Source organism: Aquila chrysaetos, chromosome 4, assembly GCF_900496995.4.
Source record: "Aquila chrysaetos chrysaetos chromosome 4, bAquChr1.4, whole genome shotgun sequence".
NCBI lineage: Eukaryota > Metazoa > Chordata > Aves > Accipitriformes > Accipitridae > Aquila > Aquila chrysaetos.
The window spans coordinates 20998805-21020021 of record NC_044007.1 but is presented as its reverse complement, the minus strand read 5'-3'; the positions used below and the strand labels follow the sequence as shown (position 1 = coordinate 21020021).

Sequence of the window (21217 nt, the reverse complement as noted above, 5' to 3'; positions counted from 1 at the left end):
TATCTTCCCTTTCTTGCACAGAAAGCACCAAACAGAAGTTGCGTAGTGGGAATATCTGAGACTTCTCATCCTCAGAAGTTTGCTTGTACACCTTTTTCTTTCTGAGATTAAGCTGATCAAAAAAGTGACAGCTTGGGTAATACAGTTTCCATTTTTTCAAGAAAATAGGGCCAGATTTCACAGACTACATCTTTCTGCATTTTCCTAGACCTAGTTTCGTGACCTGTCAATCCTGTCTGTACCTGTGTCAACAGTGCTTCAGTCTGTCAGTGCAGTGATGGTATTCCTGTTGCATTTTGTATGGGAAGTTGGGTGCCTGGAGGGCTTTTCATATTTCATGCCCATTCGGGGTATAGGCACTTGATCTGTGTGTTGTAGCTGCAGAGTGAGAGTGTAATGGTGACTGTGGATGTAACTGCTGCTCTGTAGTTTTCCTTTTATGTGACCTTTTCACCTCATGATTTAAAAATGTCAAATCCAGAAACAGGTAGCTAGTCAGTATGTGTTATTCAGAAGTGCTGGCTGCAGCCAATTCCCACCACTAATAGAGAAGTAATCCATTTACACTTGCTTTTTTTTAACCAAAAGTATACCTGAGGCTGACCAAACAGCAGATGACTAGGTAACATCTTTATCTGAACAGATTTTAATTGATTTTATTCATTGATTTGTGAAGTCTCCCAAAGTCTTGCAGGAGCTGCTGTATATCTTTACACTTTCTGGACTCCTGCATCTTCCCAAAGAAAAAGACTATGCCCTGATATTGGGAAGCATTTCACCACTGCAAAGGTAGCATGCAGCATATCATGTCCTGGCTTACTGTTTCTTGTAATTAGTGGACAGATACTCTGTAAAGCGTAATTGAGTAGCTCTATAGGGAACTCAAGCATCTGTCTCCCACCCACTTGCTGTCTTGGCTTCATGCCTCTTGCATTCCTTACAGCAGTGTACCCGTGCTTCACTAGGAGAGCTGACTGGGACTTCTGGATGTGAAACCATCAAAGAAGGTGTTTTGGATCTTGCTTTCAGGTGTTTTAGTCCTTCACTGAATCTGTCCTTACTCAGTGTGGTAGAATGCCAACTGCTGCTATTTTAATTCACACTAAATAACAACTGAGTCCATTGAAGTGAGTGGAACTACTTAAAAAAATTAGGAGCAAATCTGTAAACTGAGTTTCAAAATCTGATTCAATGTAATCTGAAAGAGATTTGATGAGAAATAGGAAAACAACCATCTTGCAAACCACTACCTTTTTCACACACATGCATGTGTGCGTGCACATACATGCACAATGCCTTAGTGTCTCTGATGGAAAATTTGCGGTCAGTTCCAATTTGACTTAACATACTCTGCTGCTGCCCACTATTCATAGAAAAGCTTTGGATCTGAATGACCCATTTTTCTGTATGAAATTGCTGGCTGTAAACCTTTTCATTGTCTTTTTTCTCAACTAACTCTAATGACTATGATTGACTCTAGTTCAGATTCTCCACCCATTTTAAATAAGTAAAATAGAAATTCAGTGACAGTGATGATTGATCTGCCTATCATATAAGGAAGTGGGAAACAGTTTGCAATATGTTAAAGACCTAGGTGTTTCCTGGGTATATCCAGTTCCTGCTTTGGGGAAATAAGATGTGATAAGTGGCAGAATTCAGGAGAGAACTGTAGAAGAGAGGTAAGCAAGTAATGACCAAATAAAAAACACATAATGGAAGGAAACTTCTTTTGGTTCCCTGAACATGATACAGAATGAAAAATGTTTACTAGTGTTCAGGACTAAAAAGAGAACCAAGTCATTCTGCCTTTCTTCCCTTCCACTGCCACTGTGAACACTCACTTCTAACCATCTCTCTCTAAAAGAGTTTTGTGTTTTTAGGCATTATCTTGCACGTCATCATGCTACTACATGCTGCCTTCCCTACTGAGAAACTATTATAGCATGGTGGACAATAAAGGCTGCCCACTGTGATGAATGTTGGCTACCCAAGGGCAATGACATCCCTCCTGACTTCACTTCTGAGTTGCTGACTGTGCCTCCCAGGAGACCTACATGAAAGATCTTAATAATAAATTGATCCTCAGTTTTGTTAATTACTATTAGCTGGTGAAATAAAGAAAAAAATCTTAGGAAAAGTGTTATACTTCATTGTTGTGTACAAAGTAACCAACTAACACAATTCATTTTGCTAACAGGTAAGAAGAAATTGTTTGCAAGTTAGGACGAGTGGAGGAAAAATGTTTATTTATTCTTCTCTACACAGCTTGGTGACTCCCCCCCCCCCCCCCCCCCCCCCATGGCTTCAAAAAATGTATTTTAGTGTCTGACTTGTGTAATTGCAGCAGTAGTTCTATCAGTTCTTGATGAATTTGGAATTTCAAAGTATTTCTAAAGGTAAATTTGTTTCTCTTTTAGTTGTTTGATGCTTGATTTTTATTTAATTTACACTGGGCTTTTGGTTTCACTGCTGTTTTTCCTGGTGTCTTGAAAACTTTGTGACACAAACTGTAACATTCTGATTATAAAGATTTTGCAAAGTTCTTTTGCTGCTGTTGCATTCTCTAGTTTTCAAATGCTGTTTTTTTAAATACTTTTTTTTTTTTCTTATAAAAAGAACACCACTATAACATTGTTTTTCTCAACAGAAGGAGGATGGACACTGAGGGTGGAAAAATCCTAGGGTCAATCTGATTATCCTACAGCAATAATTTCCTGATCTTTGGTGTTGGTGTGCTAGGTTTTTGTTACAACAAAGCTACACTAAGGTTTTGCCTGCTTCCTGCTTCTGGGTTGTTTCTGAATCTTTCAGATTCTACTATGCAACAGACATATTTAATTCCTCAGGGTGTTGAAGGCAAGCAGGATGGCCTATTGATTGCTCATATCTTTCTCACAAAACCTGTAGTTAAGACTGGCTTTATTGAAGTTGCAGGCTCTTACAGGATAGCAGCTGCATGCTGTTGTCAAAACAGAACGTTCCTATATCTAGAACCTGGAAAAAGTGATGTTTTCCAAAGATTCTTAAGCACTTGTAATAAATTTTGATTTAGAATAATGTGCAGTAAGGCCAAGAAAGAGATGCATGAACAATTTCACTTGTGCACATTGAGTAATTGTCTCAGCTTTTTAATTAGGTTTGCCAGGATTTGCAGGTTGCGTGCATGTTGCCTGGTATTCTGGCTTGCTGAAGATTTTCGAATCTCTGCAAATGGGATTTCCTGGGCCCAGCTCCCAGTGTGGTTTTTTTGCATTTTTTTAGGAGATACTCTCAACTGAGTCCTTTGAAGCTGTCTCAGCAGATGAATGTGACCCACTCCAGGAGACTGTACAGCAAATTCATTAGCTTTATCTATGTTCTTAACCAGCTCTAATCAGTTTCCCATATTATCCAAAATAAAGGCTTATTCTGGTTGCAAAACCTGAAATACCTACATTGTCCTTGACAAGAATTATTTTTCAGTTGTTCTAGTAGCTGTCATTTAGAGTCCCAAGGATATGCCAAAGCCAATAGATATGAGAGTCTGACCTCTTGTGATACCCTCTCCCTGAAAAACATCCTAGAAAAAAAAAGAAGTTGCAGGTCATATGTTTGAAGCTAGTTTGGCAGCCAGTGACTTGGTCTTCAGTAGGGCTAGCTAGCAGCTGAGCAGCCCTCTCCAAAATGCTGCAGAGCAATCATCTGTATTTGGCATACCTGGAAGCCAGAGGACTGTCTTCTAAGCTGGTGTGCTGTGATTGGGATTCATGAGTTACCAGCATTTGAGGAAGTGCAAGCCTATGACTAGTGACTCATGCAAAAAAGGTGTAACTTGATAGATTTGAATAGGTGCCTCTCAGTCTATCCATTCTGAATATTTTGAGAGGAATGATTGGTTTTATATGGATTTGAGGCAAGAGCAAGCTTTGCAAAGAGAAACATTAAATAAATAGGGTGAAATCTAAAGCTTGTGGTTTCTTCTCCTGAAAATTTATATTTCAATGTTGATAATGTACCCTTCTGTCACAGTTAAGATTTTGAGAGCTAAACTGAAGATAAGCACGTAGTAATCTAGCTTTGCTATTTTGTTTTCCTCTTACATATAAGTCCACTAGTGAGCTCCTAAAAACCAAACTCCAATAGAATGACAATAGTGAAAAGAAAAAAAAAAAAAGGAAAGGAAAGGAAAAATAGGGGCCAGTTGAGTTGTTCATTCTTACGACACAGGCCAATTACAGTACTCACAGATGTTATTTTAACTTAACTTAAGACTGAGTTATAGACTGTTACATATTCTGGTTACCCATGTGTTTGATTTAAAAAGTAATAAGGCATCTCAGTAAGGCTGATTTGCCTAGTATTTTCCTGGAGATTTTATTCTTCCCTTACAAAATAAAGTTTTTCAGTCTCCAGCAGATCACTGCACTTCTGTCAGTTGACACAATTCAGTACTAATGCATGTTATGTTTCTCTGTACCTGTCCTACAGGCAACATGTTGGTATTGCAGCTTTGAACTTCAGATATAGTCATTTGCATCTTAAAGGAAAATCTTTGGTTTTGGAGATCCTTGTTTTTTCTACCGTACATCAAGACAATGGCACATACTGCATAGAGGACTATGCATTTTTGTAGTAGTAACCTATGGATCCCATGATTGAGCCTTCATTTTACCCCCACTAAGGCCACCCAAGAGATACTACCACAACCTTCCAAACAGTTAAAATGAGGTGGGGTTTGGGTTTTTTTTTTTTTTTTAATTTCATTGGGGTTTTTTTTCCCTTTCATTCAGACCATAAATCTTGTACGTTTGGCAAAAAGATTCCACCGCCCCCCACCCCTGCAGAGATTCGGTGAGGTATCATACCAATATCTGCCAAAAGACATCTCTCCAACTCTTGTATTGTGTCTCAGAAGAGGATCAATTTCCTTGTCAGATTTTCGCTAGTAAAATAACCACATGTAAAGCTCCTTCCCTGCTTTTTTGATGTGGAAAATTCTGAAAAGAAACATGACATTTCTGAAGTGAAATAATTTCAACAAATTATGGACTGTCTATTAAAATTAAACTAAAACTTTCTTCAACATCTTTGCACAGATTAGACCTTTTGTAATCTCTTTGCTGTGATGCTATAAACCTCTTCCAGCAATAGGCATACCATCTTTGGTGAATCAAGGAACTTTCATTTAAGCAGTAGGCAGGCTCAAAGTGTTTTTATAAAGATCTGTAATTCCTATGTTTTGCTTCCTGCTGGGAGGAGGTAGATACCATGCATAATTATCTTGGAACATAGTTTCAAATACCAAAATAAATTTCTTAATTTTTATTAATAAACTATTTGATATGAGTAACCTTATGGGCTGTTCATTCTAACAGTGTATATGGTCTGAGAGGTGTTTTTATATACTTAAAGTGATTGTATTAATACTTAAATTTAAATCATGGTGTCTAACCGTCTATCTCACTAATCACAAATTTAACAAGAACAAATCCTGGATTCTGCACCTGGGACAGAGTAACACCAGGCACAAGTATAAACTGGGAGAGGAGTGGCTGGAGAGCAGCCCTGCAGAAAGGGACCTGGGGGTGCTGGTCGACAGCAGGCTCAGTATGAGTCAGCAGTGTGTCCTGGCAGCCCAGAGGGCAAACAGCGTCCTGGGGTGCATCAAACACAGCATAACCAGCCGGTCCAAAGAGGGGATTATCCCACTGTACACAGCACTGCTGTGGCCTCACCTTGAGTACTGTGTGCAGTTCTGGGCCCCACAATTTAAGAAGGATGTGAAGGTCCTTGAATGCCTCCAGAGGAGGACAGCTCAGCTGGTGAAGGGGCTGGAAGGAATGTCCTGTGAGGAGCAGCTAAGGACTTTGGGGCTTGTCTAGTTTGGAGAAAAGGAGGCTGTGGGGCAACCCCATTTCTCTCTACAGCTTCCTGAGAAGGAAAATGGAGAGGGAGGTGCTGGTCTCTTCTCCCTGGCATCCAGTGACAGGACACGTGGGAATGGTTCAAAGCTGCATCAGGGGAGGTTCAGACTTGATATTAGGAAGCATTTCTTTACTGAGAGGGTGGTCAAAGACTGGAACAGGCTTCCTAGAGAGGTGGTTGATACCTCAAGCCTGTCAGTGTGTAAGAGGCATTTGGACAATGCCCTTAATAACATGCTTTAACTTCTGGTCAGCCCTGAACTGGTGTTTTGGTTTAACCCCAGCCAGCAACTAAGCACCATGCAGCCACTCACTCACTTTCCCCCCACCCAGTGGGATGGGGGAGAGAATTGGAAAGAAAAAGGTAAAACTCGTGGGCTGAGATAAGAACAGTTTAATAGAACAGAAAGGAAGAGACTAATAGTGATAATAATAACAATATTAAAATTAACAATAATAATAATAAAAGGATTGGAATATACAAAACAAGTGATGCACAATGCAATTGCTCACCACTCACTGACTGATGCCCAGTTAGTTCCCGAGCAGCCATCCCTCTCAGACCCACTCCCCCCAGTTTATATACTGGACGTGACATCACATGGTATGGAATACCCTTTTGGCCAGTTTGGGTCAGCTGCCCTGGCTGTGTCCCCTCCCAACTTCTTGTGCCTCTCCAGCCTTCTTGCTGGCTGGGCATGAGAAGCTGAAAAATCCTTGACTTAGTCTAAACGTTACTTAGCAACAACTGAAAACATCAGTGTTTTCAACACTATACCAGCTACTAGAAAGAAAATTAACTGTCCCAGCCAAAACCAGGACAATTGGTCAGGCAGTTGGACTAGATGATCGTTGTAGGTCCCTTCCAACTGAAATAATCTATTCTATTCTACTAAAATTTCTTCTAACTTGTCATTAACACAAACTTTCAGATTAGCAATTATGTTCTCCCACCGTTTTAAGCTACCGACAGGTTTTTTTGTAACCTTCTTTGTTAACTCTCCTTTCAGGGAAATGTGAGAAAGTTCATTGGGACAGCTTGAAGTGATTACTGTTTCTTGCTACTGTGTGAGCCAGATCCTGTCTGTGAAGAAAAAAATGAGATGAATGCACAAAAATAGGAAGGAAGAGAACAGTGAGAAATGAAATGCATAATCTCTTCCTTGTACTGATGCTTATAGAGCTGCTAGAGTAAGATAAGTATGACATAAGTACCTGTTCAGAGACTTGGCAAACCTGTATCAGCTCAGGACTGTGTAAGACCTTGCTTTTAGCTGCCTTTCTGGTCAAAGGCTACATTGCTGTTGCAGAGTATGAAGTTCTGACAGTCTAGGTCTGACTGGTTTTGTTGTTTGTTTTTTGGGTTTTTTTTGGGGGGGGGAGTAAACAAGGCTAGAAGAATTAAGAGACAAAAGAAAGGGAGACATCAGGCAAATGAGCAGGAACATCTTGAATTCTAGGTGATTTTCAGAGCTTATGTGAAGCTGTAAGAGATGGGAAAATTGTCTCAATCTCTTATTCTCTAACTTGGTTTATTCTTACCAGCTCTTAGCCTGAGGGCAGCAAAGGTATAACAGCATTGCAGTATTTCCTGTACTTGACAGTCAAGCATGGTGATGAGGGTAAAACCTGATGCATTCAGACTACCTGTTCTAGCTTTAATGTCAAAGACCCTGTGATCCTACAGATGACTGATTGACTAGGTGTTTTATTACTTTTATTTATTAATCAAACCTTAAATCATGTGAACATAAATGATTTTCACAATAAAATATATAGGAAGCTGGCTGAAGCAATCACAGAACACATTAATAAATTATTTTTGAAAAGTGTGATATATTGTTGAGTTTCCAGAATTTACAAAAACAAGGCAGCTGTGCAGGAATGCTAGGGAAAAAAACCTGAGAGAAGAACAGCAAACTGAATGTTAGCTACTGATGTAGACTGCTGAGGAAGAAAAAAGGAAATACCAAACTGGAATATAGAACCGGGGTTGCCATATGTAAGATAATAAATAATTCCTATTTTACTCAGTTCTGCATGGAATATTGTCTCCAGTTTTGGGCATCCACATTTTAAAAAACAAGGAAAGATGGTCAGAAGTCTAGAAAACATGATGACCTCTAGGAAATACTGAATTCTAAAGGGATGTTTGACCTAAAAAAGAGACACACTGGGGAGACGTGAGAACAGTACTCAAATATGTGAAATGCTTTTGTGAGAAAGAGGGTAAAGAATTGTCCTCTGTGTCTGCTGGGAAAGTAACAAATAATGAGCTTGAGTTGTGGCAAAGAATATTACTATTTTGGATGTTTAGAATAGCAAAACCGTATTTCAGATTGTACAACCTCCATCCTTTGAGGTTTTTAAGAACAGGTTATAGTTAGGCCAATATGTATTAGAAATGGCTTAAATACATCTCATTTTGCTTTGGGCAAAGAGTATAAAATAAGTAGTCTCCTGGTCACTTTTAGCCATTTAGCCCTCTTCTGTGTTTACGAAATTTCTGACACCCCTGTGATCCACTGATTCTTCGTTCCACCTGTCTGCCAAACACAGCCTTAACATAGTTGAGTACAACATCTTTGGATGTTTTTAATTTTGGGGTAATCCTGTCTTCTCTTTAGTTTTTGCTAACTTTGTAAAATAATTTAATGTGTCTTCTAAGAATTGTTTCTTCTGTGAGAGTTAATTTTGTAACTTCCCAACTTACCATGAATTCAGTTCTGCTTGGAAAGGAAAATGGTAGGGCTTGGTCTGTTGGTCTTTAGAAGTGGAAAGTCACAATGTGACTGCAGCCAGTGTTCATCAGAATAGGACCGGGGAGAGAAATTAATGAAGAATCACCTTTAGGGGCCACAATCATGTATAAGCCTTGTCTGTTATGATAAATCCACCCTAGCTTCAGCTGTGCTTGGTGGGATGAAAGCTGCATAGTGCCAAGCAGTGGAATACTTCAGTTATTTACAAAACTGGAAGTGTAACCTTTGATCTAAAAAACCTGTTCACCAGTTCTTACCGATCTGGCCCAAAAGGTTTGAGAGCGGCACAGTCTATAGTCTGCAGCACTCTTAGATCTGATTCCAGCTGAGAACTTCACTGTATAGTCAGCTTTCTTCTTGAAAAGGAGCAGAAGTGGAAAACAGCAAAACTGGATATCTATAAATTGTGAAAGGAAAATAAGGTATTGTAAATATTTTGTATTGTCATTTCTGTATTTATGGCTTTCAAAAGATAGGATAAAAACCATTAATGTCATTAATTGAACAGCAGTGGGACAACCAAAGTGATTATGAAAGAAAGGGATTTTTTTGGTGTTGATAATATATGAATATAAATAGGTAGACATGCCAGCTGATTAAGGGAGACTTTTAGTAAGTGAACTGTCTGAGAAGAAGCATTTGTAATACAGTCAGGAAAATCTGCATTATCGTATCTTGGGATATATTCTTCAACCAGCTAGTGACTAAGCATAAATACCCTTCACGTTGGATTGAGTAAATGTCATCCTCTTTTTATTTTCCTCCTTTTGAATATCACAGACTAGATTAAGTGAAAATGCTTGAGTACCTATTTAATAAGAAATTGATATATTGAAATTACTATTTTATATCCTTCTGTACAGTTAAGTGACATCTTTAATTTTAGATATAAGTAATTATCACTGGAACTGTAGTTAAAATGAAAATCAGTATTGTAGCATTAGTTTAAAAGTTGAAATGTGAAAAACAGAATCCATATATTTTGAAGATGAATCTACTACTGTTGTTGTCTGTAGCATCTGTAATCAGTTACAAAAAAAAATTGTAATGCCTCTTTTTATGATGATAGCTAATAAATTCATGTGCTTGACGTATTCTGCTTTGTCTATCCGAGTTGTACTCACTCTACTCCCTTTTAAATTAGTCTGGATAACTACAGCCAAAGCTCATCTCCATTTCTTCATCCTCCAAAAGTTTCTCTCTTTATTTTGGCTGGCTAGAGACTCAGGTCTGTATAATTCCGTTCCCTGCCATTGATCACAGTTAGCTGACATTATTGTATTTTGAGGAGAGAGGGCTTTTATCTGTTAAAAATTACAATGCTTTTGAAATACTGAATTGCACTTACAGTACCACTACATTTCATAATAGTGCAAAAGAGTACAGGAAAGATAGCAGTTCATCTGCTTTGGTCCCAGGAATTGTTTTATCTCTACATCTCTATTTCTGTGGAATTACTTATGATTCCTGCCGTCCTCCCTCTGCTGCTGTAAATTATATAACTATGTTATATTTTGTCTGCAGCAATAGCAAATGATACATAGATGTCTGATACACAGTTTCTCAAATGGCTTGTAATCAGACAGAAGTAAGATTGTTGTATTGGGTTTGGGTGGCAAGGTTTTGGTAGTGGGGAGGCTGCAGGGGTGGCTTCTGTGAGAAGACATCAGGAGCTGCCCCCATGTCTGACAGAGCTAGTTCCAGACATTCCAAGATGGTCCTGCCGCAGGCCAAAGCTGAGCCTATCAGGGACGCTGGTGGCTCCTCTGTGATAAGGTATTTAAGAAAGGGTAAAAACACCTGTGTGGCAGCTGTGAGAAAGGAGTGAGAAAAATAGAAAGGGAGGAACAGCCCTGCAGACACCAAGGTCAGTGAAGAAGGGGGGGGGAGGAGGTGCTCCAGGCGCCGGAGCAGAGATTCCTTGCAGCCTGTGAGAAGACCGTAGGGAAGCAAGTTGTCCCCCTGCAGCCCATGGAGGACCATGGTGGAGCAGATATCTGCCTGGCAGCCTGTGGAGGACCCCATGCTGGAGCAGGTGGATGTGCTCTGAAGGAAGCTGCAGCCCACAGAGAGCCCACGCAGGAGCAGGCTCCTGGCAGGTGCTGTGGCCCACGGAGAGAACCCTGCACTGGAGCAGGTCTTCTGGCAGGACTTATGACCCCACGGGGGACCCACGCTGGAGCAGTCTGTGCCTGAAGGACTGCACCCTGTGGAAAGGACCCATGCTGGAGCAGTTCGTGAAGAACTGCAGCCTGTGGGAAGGACCCATGTTGGAGAAGTTTGTAAAGGACTGGATCCTGTGGGAGGCATCCCACGCCGGAGCAGGGGAACAGCATGAGGAGGAAGGAGCGGCAGAGATGAAGCGTTATGGGCTGACTGCAACCCCCATTTCCCCATCCGCCTGTGCTGCCTGAGAGGGGAGGTAGAAGTCAGGAGTGAAGTTGAGCCTGCGAAGAAGGGCGGGGTGGGGGAAAGTGGTTTTAGATGTGCTTTTTTTCTCACTATCCTACTCTGTTACAATTAATTGGCAATAAAATTAAATTAATTTCCCTAAGTTGAGTCTGTTTTGCTTGTGCCAGTAATTGGTGAGTGATCTCTGTCCTTATCGTGACCCATGAGCTTTTCCATCTTATTTTCTCCCCTTGTCCTGCTGAGGCGGGAGAGTAAGAGAGCAGCTGGTGGGCACCTGGCAGCCAGCCAAGCTCAACACACTTTTGACTTTATATTTACTATATATGTGAGATATATAGTCTGAGAGCTTATGTCTTTTCTGTGCAGATTAAGACCTGACTTCAGAATGCCCTTTAGAACTAATTTTATAGAGGGTACAAGCATTTCTCAAAGATTTTAAACTTTAATGATAATTTGAGAAGTAATGACCTGGATGTTGTCTTTGACTTTAAAGTCTGCTTATGAAACTGCTATTCCAGAGTTCACAGATGCTCTCCTTGTGCCAATGCAACCTGCATTTAAACTATGTCATTGAAATGATCTATTAAAATTTCTTCTAAAGTAAATACAGATTTTTAAAGATTTTTTTTTTTTTGAGGGGGGGATATTAATCTGATTCATTTCAGCTGTCTGGTTTTAGTGTAGTCCTATATGACATTATATTTGTACAACTAAAGGGACGGCACACTGAGGGGTAGGAGTTAAAAACCAGGATAGGCCTGAAGAGAGAAAGACCTCGCTTGCTACTGGAGGAAATTTGTCATTGAGCTATGTCTGAAAGCAGCAGCCCACCTGCTGCAAGTGATGTTGGTTTCTTCAGCTTTGAGGAACATTAAATTCATGATCCTTCTGTGTCTACTTGGGATATTCTTGATTTTCCTGGAGAGGAGAGGGGTGGATAAATAGCACCAATTTCACATCTCAGAGCAGCTGAAATTAACCATTGCATCTACCATTTACGTCTCAGCAGATTTAGTTTTATCATTAATGTTCATTGACTTCAGGTGAGCTTTTGGAAAGGGTTTTTTTTAGTCAATTTTTTTAGCCTACTATTATTTTCAGCTTCTCCCACCCTGAACTTCAGCAGGCTTTATAACTCTTTGTAAATAAAGAAAAATAATTAAATCCTGATCAGTGCTGGTTACTCCCTGTGAGTCTTCTCTGTATGTGTGCTATTTTCTGTTCATAGGCACATCCACTACTTAATTAATAATAAATAATTGATAGGCCAGCAATTGTGCCTAGAGAAGGAGAAGCTGTCTTTTTTTTTTTCTTGCCTTAGATTTCCAAGCAACTTAGATGTTAAGATGACCTAAAGGATGTAGAGGAATGTCCCTTTATCCTGAAATCGTAGGAAAGGAAGCTGTGTGTGCTGCCGTGAAGATGAAGGAAGGCAAAATACCCAGGGCAAATGGTGGTTTGTTTTTATGTGTCTTACTTAAAAATCAATACATTTCTTTAGCATGCTCAGAGAGAGCATGCTAAGAAATTTTTTCTCTCCTACTACAGCGGTTAGGATTTGCCTTTAATTACCTACAGGCCGAGGTGGATGATCTAACAGGTAATGAGTGATAGAGCACACCTGCATTGTATATAATACATGGATTTTGTGGCAGAAGCTACACTTAGCTATGACACAAGAAAGATACATATATGGTATTGTACAATGTAGGAAAGGAAGAGAAACAAAAGAAAGCAAATTGAAATGAAGGATATCGTGAGGTTTTGGTGATTGTATTATTTTAAAGAATGAAAGATGAGGGTTTAAAAACAAGGGATGAAAGAAGAATTATCAGATGAGGTCACCCAAGCTGTTACTAGAATGAGGCAGCAAGCTGGTAATTCTTTTTTGTTGTTGTCTTAAACCCAGAAATATTTAACTTCATTTTGGAAGAAGAAAACATCTGTCATGGAAAGTGTATGATTCAAATGAAAAGCATACAGCAGCTGTAATTAATTTGTAAAGAAAAAACTGGAAGTGTAAGAAGATTAAATTAACAGGATTACAACTGTAATCATAACAGACAATAGTATTAGATCTTTGGCAACTATGTGGTTGCTGTAAAAGACTGCTGACATGAAATAATCATGATAGTCAAATATATGAAGTTAATTTCTATATTTCTAAAATACTTTCCCTTTAGATATCAGAAAAAACATATTAGTGAAAAAATACAGAATTATAATACTTCTGAATGGCCATAATGTTGGCTGCCCTCATGCTTTACAGTAAGCAAAATGAATTATTTATTAAACTCTTGATACTAAACTGACCTTTGATCAACAACAGATGGTAGTTGGGTTTATTTCACTGCATAAGAATTGCTGTTAAAGATTTCATCTACATTTCAGATAAATCAGTCTTTACATTAGTAACTACATTTCATTTTTCTCTATTTGAATTGGACCTCATTTTATTGGCTCAATTATTTTTATTTATCATTTAGTTGCTTAAGAAGCCACTAACGAGTTAGCTCCAAGGGCTGCTAAACTAAACCTTTAATTGTTTATTTGAATTTTAAGGTATTCTTCCTTCAAGTGTTAAGGTAATTAAACAAAACCAAAAAAAATCTAGCTAGACTATATAGAGAATAAATGTGTTGTGTGTTTTGTAAAGGTGTGAAGAAATTATTTCTTTTCATTTTGAAATGGCTGGTTGTGCAATATACTAAAAAGGCTGAAATAAGTGATCTGAGGCAGAGTTTCACAGAGCTTAAGGCCAGAAGTAATCAATCTCTGTTTGTATCCATGGGCCATTACATTTCTTCCGGTTAACCCTGTATGATCCGAGTGTCTTTGACTAGACGTAGCTTGTGTTTTTTCAAGCATAGCTTTTGGAAAGACGTTGTGATCCTAAGTATCCTATTATACTGCAGAGGGCTACTTGCTGTAAAACCGTTTCTCACAGTGCTTTGTGCCTTAGTTTTTTTACACTGCTGTGTAAAGTACTTGAAAATTCAGGTGACATTTTCTTGCTTTATATGTTTCGTATGTATCTGCATATCACTTGGCTCCTTTACTCTGAGCGGTTCAGACTGTTAGATTAAAATAGTCTGTACGGTTCCTCAAGTATGGAAGAGGACAGACATCTACAGGAGAAAGCCAACGTTTTCAAGACAGAGGGCAGGAGAAAAGCACTGACCTACTAAAAATGTTCTGCTGAGCATCTGTAGGTGATCTTATCCTTTTCTTTTGCTTTTTTTTTTTGTCTTTTGGTACCTCTAAGGGTGTTGGTGAGTTTACCAGAATGTTTTTTTTGAAGTGCCAGCAAGTCAGTAACTTTTAATAAGGTATGGTGTTTAGGTTTAATGCTATGTATTATTGAGACACACTAAATATCAAGATTACATGTTTTTAATCTCAGATGGCATTATGTGGAGTTAAAGGCCTCAAATGTACAAAAGTACAGTTTAGCAAAAAAATGTACTGTGGTTTAGTGGGTGATTTAGCTGAGTGCAGGAAAGTGTTTGGGTAGTTTTGCAATCTTTTGGAGGGTCCCATCAACACAGAGGCCCTGCCTTTGGGGTAGAAGTGTAAAGAACTTAGAGCAATGTATTTGTTAAATATCGTATGGGCACTTTGTGACATACTTGTGAAGTTTGAATAATGTTTAAGAGCCTTAGATTCTTTTACATTATTAGTACCATTTGTTTGGGTTTTTTTTTTTTTAAAGTGATTATGATTAGTGAAGTACAGCAGTAACTGGTTTTCGTAAATGGAGAAGTTTCGTTTCCACTGAGTGATTGCTTTGTGGCAAGGACAGATTTTGGAATATTTCTAGTTAACTTCATGATTTGCTTGTCTGTTGATTTGTTTCTCAGCAGTCTTTTTCCAGAGATAGCCTGAATTAACTGACTGCCAAGTCTTTCTTAGAATTTTCCTTTCCATTCTACTGCAGCCACAATACTTGTATCAAAAGCCACCACATACTGTCTTTAATGTGGCAGTATATCAAGGCTTTCCTGAAGTGCAAAAATTGTTTCATCCCCATTAGCTCTCATTGTCACTTCATCATACTGTAACTTATGTAGGCATGACCTGTTCTGTGTGAATCTATGTTCACTTATACTCGCCTAAATACTGAACTAGAGTTCTCTCTCTCCTATTTTTTATGTTTTTCTTCTTCACTTGTTTGCTTCTGCAAAAAATTGTGGAATAGTTATGCTGCTAATAAACTTAGTATATATTCCAGGTGTCCCCAATGCTATGGGTACTGGAGTCACTCCCTTTCCATTCTTTAGGTTATTTGTTTTGAACTGCTAAAATTCTATGTATAGTTCTTTTTATTTCAAATGTAACAATTCTCAAAATCTTTGGATTTGGTTGCTCTTTTGTGACTCAGTATTTCCCATTGCCAGTGGAGGATACTTTGTTCTGCTCTTACTTTTCAAGGCTTACTGTTCATAGTAGTGTTTCATTTCTCAGGTCTTGCCTCATCTGCTTATTGCCCCCTCCTAGCTTTCAATATCTTTCAGCTCAACTAAGTCAGGTTTATATTTTGACATATTTTGCTCCTGTTTGCAGCTTTTAGTCCTGTATATAAATATACTGAATCTACCTCTTCTGAGAGGAATTTAATATAATTTATTTGTTATCTTCTTGCTATTTCCTTAAAACAAAAAATCTTCTGTGGTCATCCTGCCATCATACTTGTACCAGCATTATATTTTAATTATCCCAGCTTCAACCATTATTTCACATCCCCTTCCATTTTTTTCCTTCTTTATACATAGCCTTACAGGATCACAGGATAACTCAAGTTGGAGGGGACCTCAGAAGGGCTCTAGTCCATCCTTCTGCTCTAAGCACGGTCAGCTGTGAGATCAGTCCAGGTTGCTCAGGGCTTTATTCAGACAGGTTTTGAGAAGCTCAAAGGAGGGAGGCTGCACAACCTCTCTGGGCCTTATGGTCTACTGCTCAACTGTGATCATGGTAAAAGAGCACCTCTTTTATATCCAGGCAAAGCCTCTCATTTCAGTTTGCACCTACTGTCTCTCACCCTTCCACCATGCATCGCTGTGAAGAGGCTGGCTCCATCTTCTTGATAACCTTGCTGTTGGTACTGGAAGGAGCCATTAGGTCCCCTGGAGCCACCCCTTCTCCAGGCTGGAGCTGCCCTGCTCCCCCAGCCTCTCCTTACAGGGCAAGTGCTCCAGCCTCACCAGCCTGGGGGCCCTATGCTGAACTCGCTCCAGTTTATCAGCATCCTTCTTGCATTGAGGGTAGGTTGCAGAACTGTATGCAGTATTTCGGGAATGGTCTGATGATTTTTGAATAAAGGGGGATGATCCCTTCCCTCTGTCTGCTGGCCATGCTCCTCCTAATAAAGCCCAGGATGCTGTTCACCATCTCTGCGCCAGGGCACGCTGCTGGCTCATGCTCAGCTTGCTGCCCCCAGGGCCCTTCCAGCCGGGCAGTGCCCAGCCTATGCCATTGCAAGAGTTTCTTCCTTCCCAAGTACAGGACTTTGTATTTGTCCTTGCTGAATTTCATAAGGTCCCTGTCAGCTCATCCCTCCAGCCTGTCCAAGTCTCCCTGGATGACAGCCCTGCCCTTAAGCATATCAACTGGTCTCCACTAATTTGGTGCCATCTGCAAACTTGATGACAGTGCAGTCCATTGCCTCCTCCAGGTCATTGATAAAGATCTTTTTTGTAATTCTGTATGAACATTTTATGCCTTATTTATCACTATAATACAATCATTTCTTAACAGAAAATAGTTTTATTCTTGATACTTGTGCTCGAACTTGCATGGGTTTGGGTTTGAGCAGTCAGTGTGAATCTTAGTAAATTATGCTTAAATATATCTGGTGTAAATGAAAAGGTTTACTGAATTTTTGTGCCAGTTGTACTGTACAAAATGGCGTCTTTACAACATCATTTTAGAAATCACTATTGCTACTAAGAAGTTTCTTATTTTGAAAGTCGTAGCCTTCAGAATTTATCTCCAAGCAGATAAATGATTATTTCTCCTCTGCTTCAGTGCAAAGTGAGTCTGCTTACTTTAAGCAGCCTTTCTTAGCAGTTTAATGTGGCTGTCTAGAAGAGAGTGATGGTTCTCCCAGGCTGTTCTGCCACTGCCCTGAGGACGGTACCTTCCACCAGAGAGGGATGAGGTTCAGCAGAAAGGCAGTAGCTGACACACAGTTACCCTTGCTAAGCTAGTGAAGTGCTATGGGATACATGTCCGTGCAAAAACTTTCTGTGCAAGGGAAAAAATATCCAAAGTCTGAATTAATGATTCATTTAATATATTTGATGACCGTATCAGTCTTTTTTTCCAAAGAGGATGTAGTTGTGCCTCAAGGAAAAGGAAGGTGATGCTGCCAGCAAAGTTTCTGCTGAGATAGGTGGCAACATATCCAACACCTTGCTCTTCTGACTTTTGCACCAGTCACTTTCAAGGGAGGATGCTTCAGCTACTCAGCAATTTTATACCTGTTGGTTTTTCTCAAAGAGCTTGTCCTGTTTTCTGAGAAATTGCAGTACCTTATGTCATGACTAACTTTATTATTTATATCCAAGCAGAGACGGAAGGCATCATAGCCCTTCAGTTAAAGTTCTTGCAAACATGAAGGCAGTCTTAACTACTGATGTAAGATGCTTAAATATAATAAATGCTTGTGAATGGTGCTCTTTAGTGGAAACAGAAATGATCATCAAATAATTGAATAAACTGGGGTTAAAATTTTCAGTGTCAAAAGTGCCACCAATGCTCTTGGCTTCATAAGTGACTGTGTCATTTTCAAATATGGGACCTGGACTTCCAGGTCACAACCTAAATACTTCTGAAAATTAAATTAAGGAGCTTGAACCTTGCTACTTCTAAGAGAAAAGGAACGACTGACTCAGATCTTTGTAGTGCATTTACAGATTTAGGGTCCACATTGTATAATCAGCTGTCTAAATGGCTTGAGATGCTTAATGTGTGCGCTGGGGCAGAGGCTGAGTTGCAGTCCTTAATCTCATCCATGTTCCGTCTCTAAGGTGCATATCTGACAGTGTAAGCATAGCTTAGGCTCCCAGTTAGTCTGACTAAATAGGGAACTGGAGTGTGATTTCCCAAGACATGCAGGGAATGTGCATGCCCCAAATCCATTGATTTTCAATTGGAGTGGACACTTGGCTTACTCAGAGCATTTAGAAATTCCCAATCAAGACAGCTAAGTTGAAGCATGCATTTGTTATGCTCTCAAGGTAGAGCAACTGATGTTAGTGAGTGGCAGGGAGAATAATTGCATGGGAAGGAAAATGTACTTCAGGCTGATGATATTTGTGCTGCTTGCCCAGCTGCAAGGCTGTGATTCTGGAACAAGAGGGCATGGACAGGAAGAGGGAGGTTCCCTTCGACTCTTTGCAGCTGTACAAGTGAAGGAGCCATACCAAAACAAAAATCCCTACACAAAACAAAAAAGGAAATGCTTTAAGAGCAACTGGTAAATTGAGACAAAAATGTCATTGCCCAAACACATAATGAAATATGGTGCTGTGAAAATACCACTTCCTCGCCTGGAGGTAACAAGACATTTTATGTGGTGTCATTTTATCTGGTGTGACATGGAGATGTGAAGTCCCCTTGAGCATCTTATGAATTTAGGAGGGAGTTTGTAGACAAAAATCCTCCTGTCAGTCAAGATCATGTAATCACAGCTTCTTCCTGATGAACAAAACATTTGTATTTAGATTGTGCATTTACATTTAAAAAAGGAACTAAACTAGGATAGAATTTTTTATTTTGTAAGCTATGTCTGCTTTAAATTGAACATTTGGGAGGAAGGCAGAAAGGTTCCAATAGCATCAGAATTACATGTTGTGAGGGCAGTGGGCCTGTGCAATGGCATTCACAAGGGAGGTGAAGCAAGGTCACGGAGCCATTGCAGTCTCTTGGATAGGGACCGGGTGGGGCAAGCCTCGAGCTGGAGGGGCTGGCACCTGCCTGCACTTTCCAGTTGCTATGTAGTGGCTCCTTAGCCAGTGAAGGACCAGAGCGCTGTGAACAGGGGCTGAGAAAGGGACTCAGTTGGTGGGGCTGGGAGCATGCAGGGCACCCAGAGCCCTGCCCGGGCTGCTCTTCGTGATTACCCTTCCCAGTTTGCACAGCAGTTTGAGTCTCTGCTTCCAGTCCTGCTGGGAGCTGCCTCTGGCGCCTTAGCATCCAGACCGCTGCTGGGAATGGCTGATTCCTGCTCTGGGAATGGCTAAGCTCAGGGGGAGCAGCAGCGACACGCTTGTCACAGCCATTAGCACAGCAGGGACACAGAGCATCTCTGCTTAAACTTGCCTGGGGTGGCTTGGAGGGTGTGCAGTGGTGGTCTCAACACCCCACAGGGCATGTTCCCTGGCACCGACTGGTGCTAATGTCCTTGGTGTGTTGGAGGCCTTGACTCAGATGGCACACCAAGGGAGGCTACTGCTGGCCTGGTGTGGGGCTGCAGAACACCTGGGACCTCTCCTGGGGCTGGGTGACAGGGGCCTCTCCTGGGGACAGCACACCGAGCGAGGTGCTGAGTCGCTTGGGGAAGGAGCTGTAGAAATTATGAGCAGACCATGCACCACCAGAGAAGTGAGGAGGAGATACCTGGGGTCTTCACAGAAACTCTGCAAAGATAAGAGCCTGAGCCTTGCGAAATGAGGAAGGAGGGACAGATGCAGACCGTGGGTGAACAAGTAGTGGAGGGTGGCTCTCCAGAGGGAGGAGGGGGAAAGCTAAAGACTTTGGGCAGCAGAAGGCAGGTTCCTGCTCCAGCTTACCAAACGCACATAGCATGGCAACGACCGGGAGAAATTAGGAATTCATGCACAGTTGCAGCGCTGTGACCATATTGGGATTACAGGTAAACGGCGGGATAGCCCTCATGACTGCAGTGCTGGAGCGGATGGATACAGGCTTTTCGGAGAGTGGTGATAAGGCCAAGTGGGCAAGCCAGGAGGATGGATTCTGTGTAAAGGAGTGGCCTGAATGCTGACCAGGAGCAAACACCGAAAGGAAGGACACAGATGGTGGAAGCAGGGCAGGATACTTGGGGGCGAATGTGGGACATGTAGGAACACACAGGAATAGAGTCAGGAAACCTGTACCTCAGCTGAAATTGAAATGAGCCAAGGAGGTGAAGGGTAACAAGAAAGGTTTCTGTAAGTACATTGGCAGCAAAAGGGAAAGCAAGGGGACCATGGGTCCATTGCTCAGTGTGGCCGTGTGGCAAAAAGGCTGAAGTACTCAATGCCTTTTTTGCCTTGGATTTTGCTAGAGAGACTTGTCCTCAGGCCTCCCAGGTGCCTGAGCCTCCTAGCAGCATGAAGCGGTATGTGCAGTAGAGGAAGACGGCATTAGGGATCTCTTAGCCCACTTGGATGTACACAAGTCCACGGGACCAGATGGGATGTGCTCAGCGGTGTTGAAGAAGCTGGCTGATGTCGTTGCAAGGCTGCTCTCTCATCTTTGAAAAGCCATGGCAACTGGGGGAGGTTCTTGATGACTGGAAAACAGAAAATGTCACACCCAGCTTGTAACTAGTGAGGTCCCTCTGGGTTCAATATGGGGACCAACACTGTTTAGTATCTTCATTAATGACATCAGTGATGGGATGGAGTGCAGTTCTCAGCAAGTTTGTGGATGGCATCAAATTGCAGGCAGCAGTCAATGTGCTGGAGGGCAGTGCTGCTCTGCAGGGAGACCTGGGCAGGTTGGAGAAATGGGCTGACAGGAACCTCATGAAGTTCAGCAAAAGCAAAGGCAAGGTCTTGCCCATGGAATGGAATAACCCCATGTAAAAGGATGGGCTGGGGACCAGCTGCCTGGGAAGCAGTGCTGCAGAAAGGGATCTGAGTGGCCTAGTGAACAGCAATTTGAGCATGACCCAGTAGCGTGCCCTTACAGCAAAGAAAGTCACCTGCATCTCTTGGCTGCATGGGTAAGAGTGTAGCCAGCAGGTCAGGGGAAGATCCTTCCCCTCTATTTGGCATTTGTGAGACTGACTGTGGAGTGCCATGTCCAGTTTTGGGCTCCCCAGAACAAGAAGGATGTTGACTTATGGAGACCAAAGGAGTTGGTCAGGGGGCTGGAGCAAATGGGATATGACATGAAGCTGAGAGAGCTGGA

General features: G+C 41.1%; 1 protein-coding gene across 7 annotated transcripts in view; it reads left to right on the top strand.

Moving 5' to 3' along the window:
- Positions 1-21217, top strand: part of OXR1 (oxidation resistance 1) — a 305392-nt gene that overhangs the window by 21047 nt on the left and 263128 nt on the right. The gene's annotated exons all lie outside the window — the stretch shown is intronic.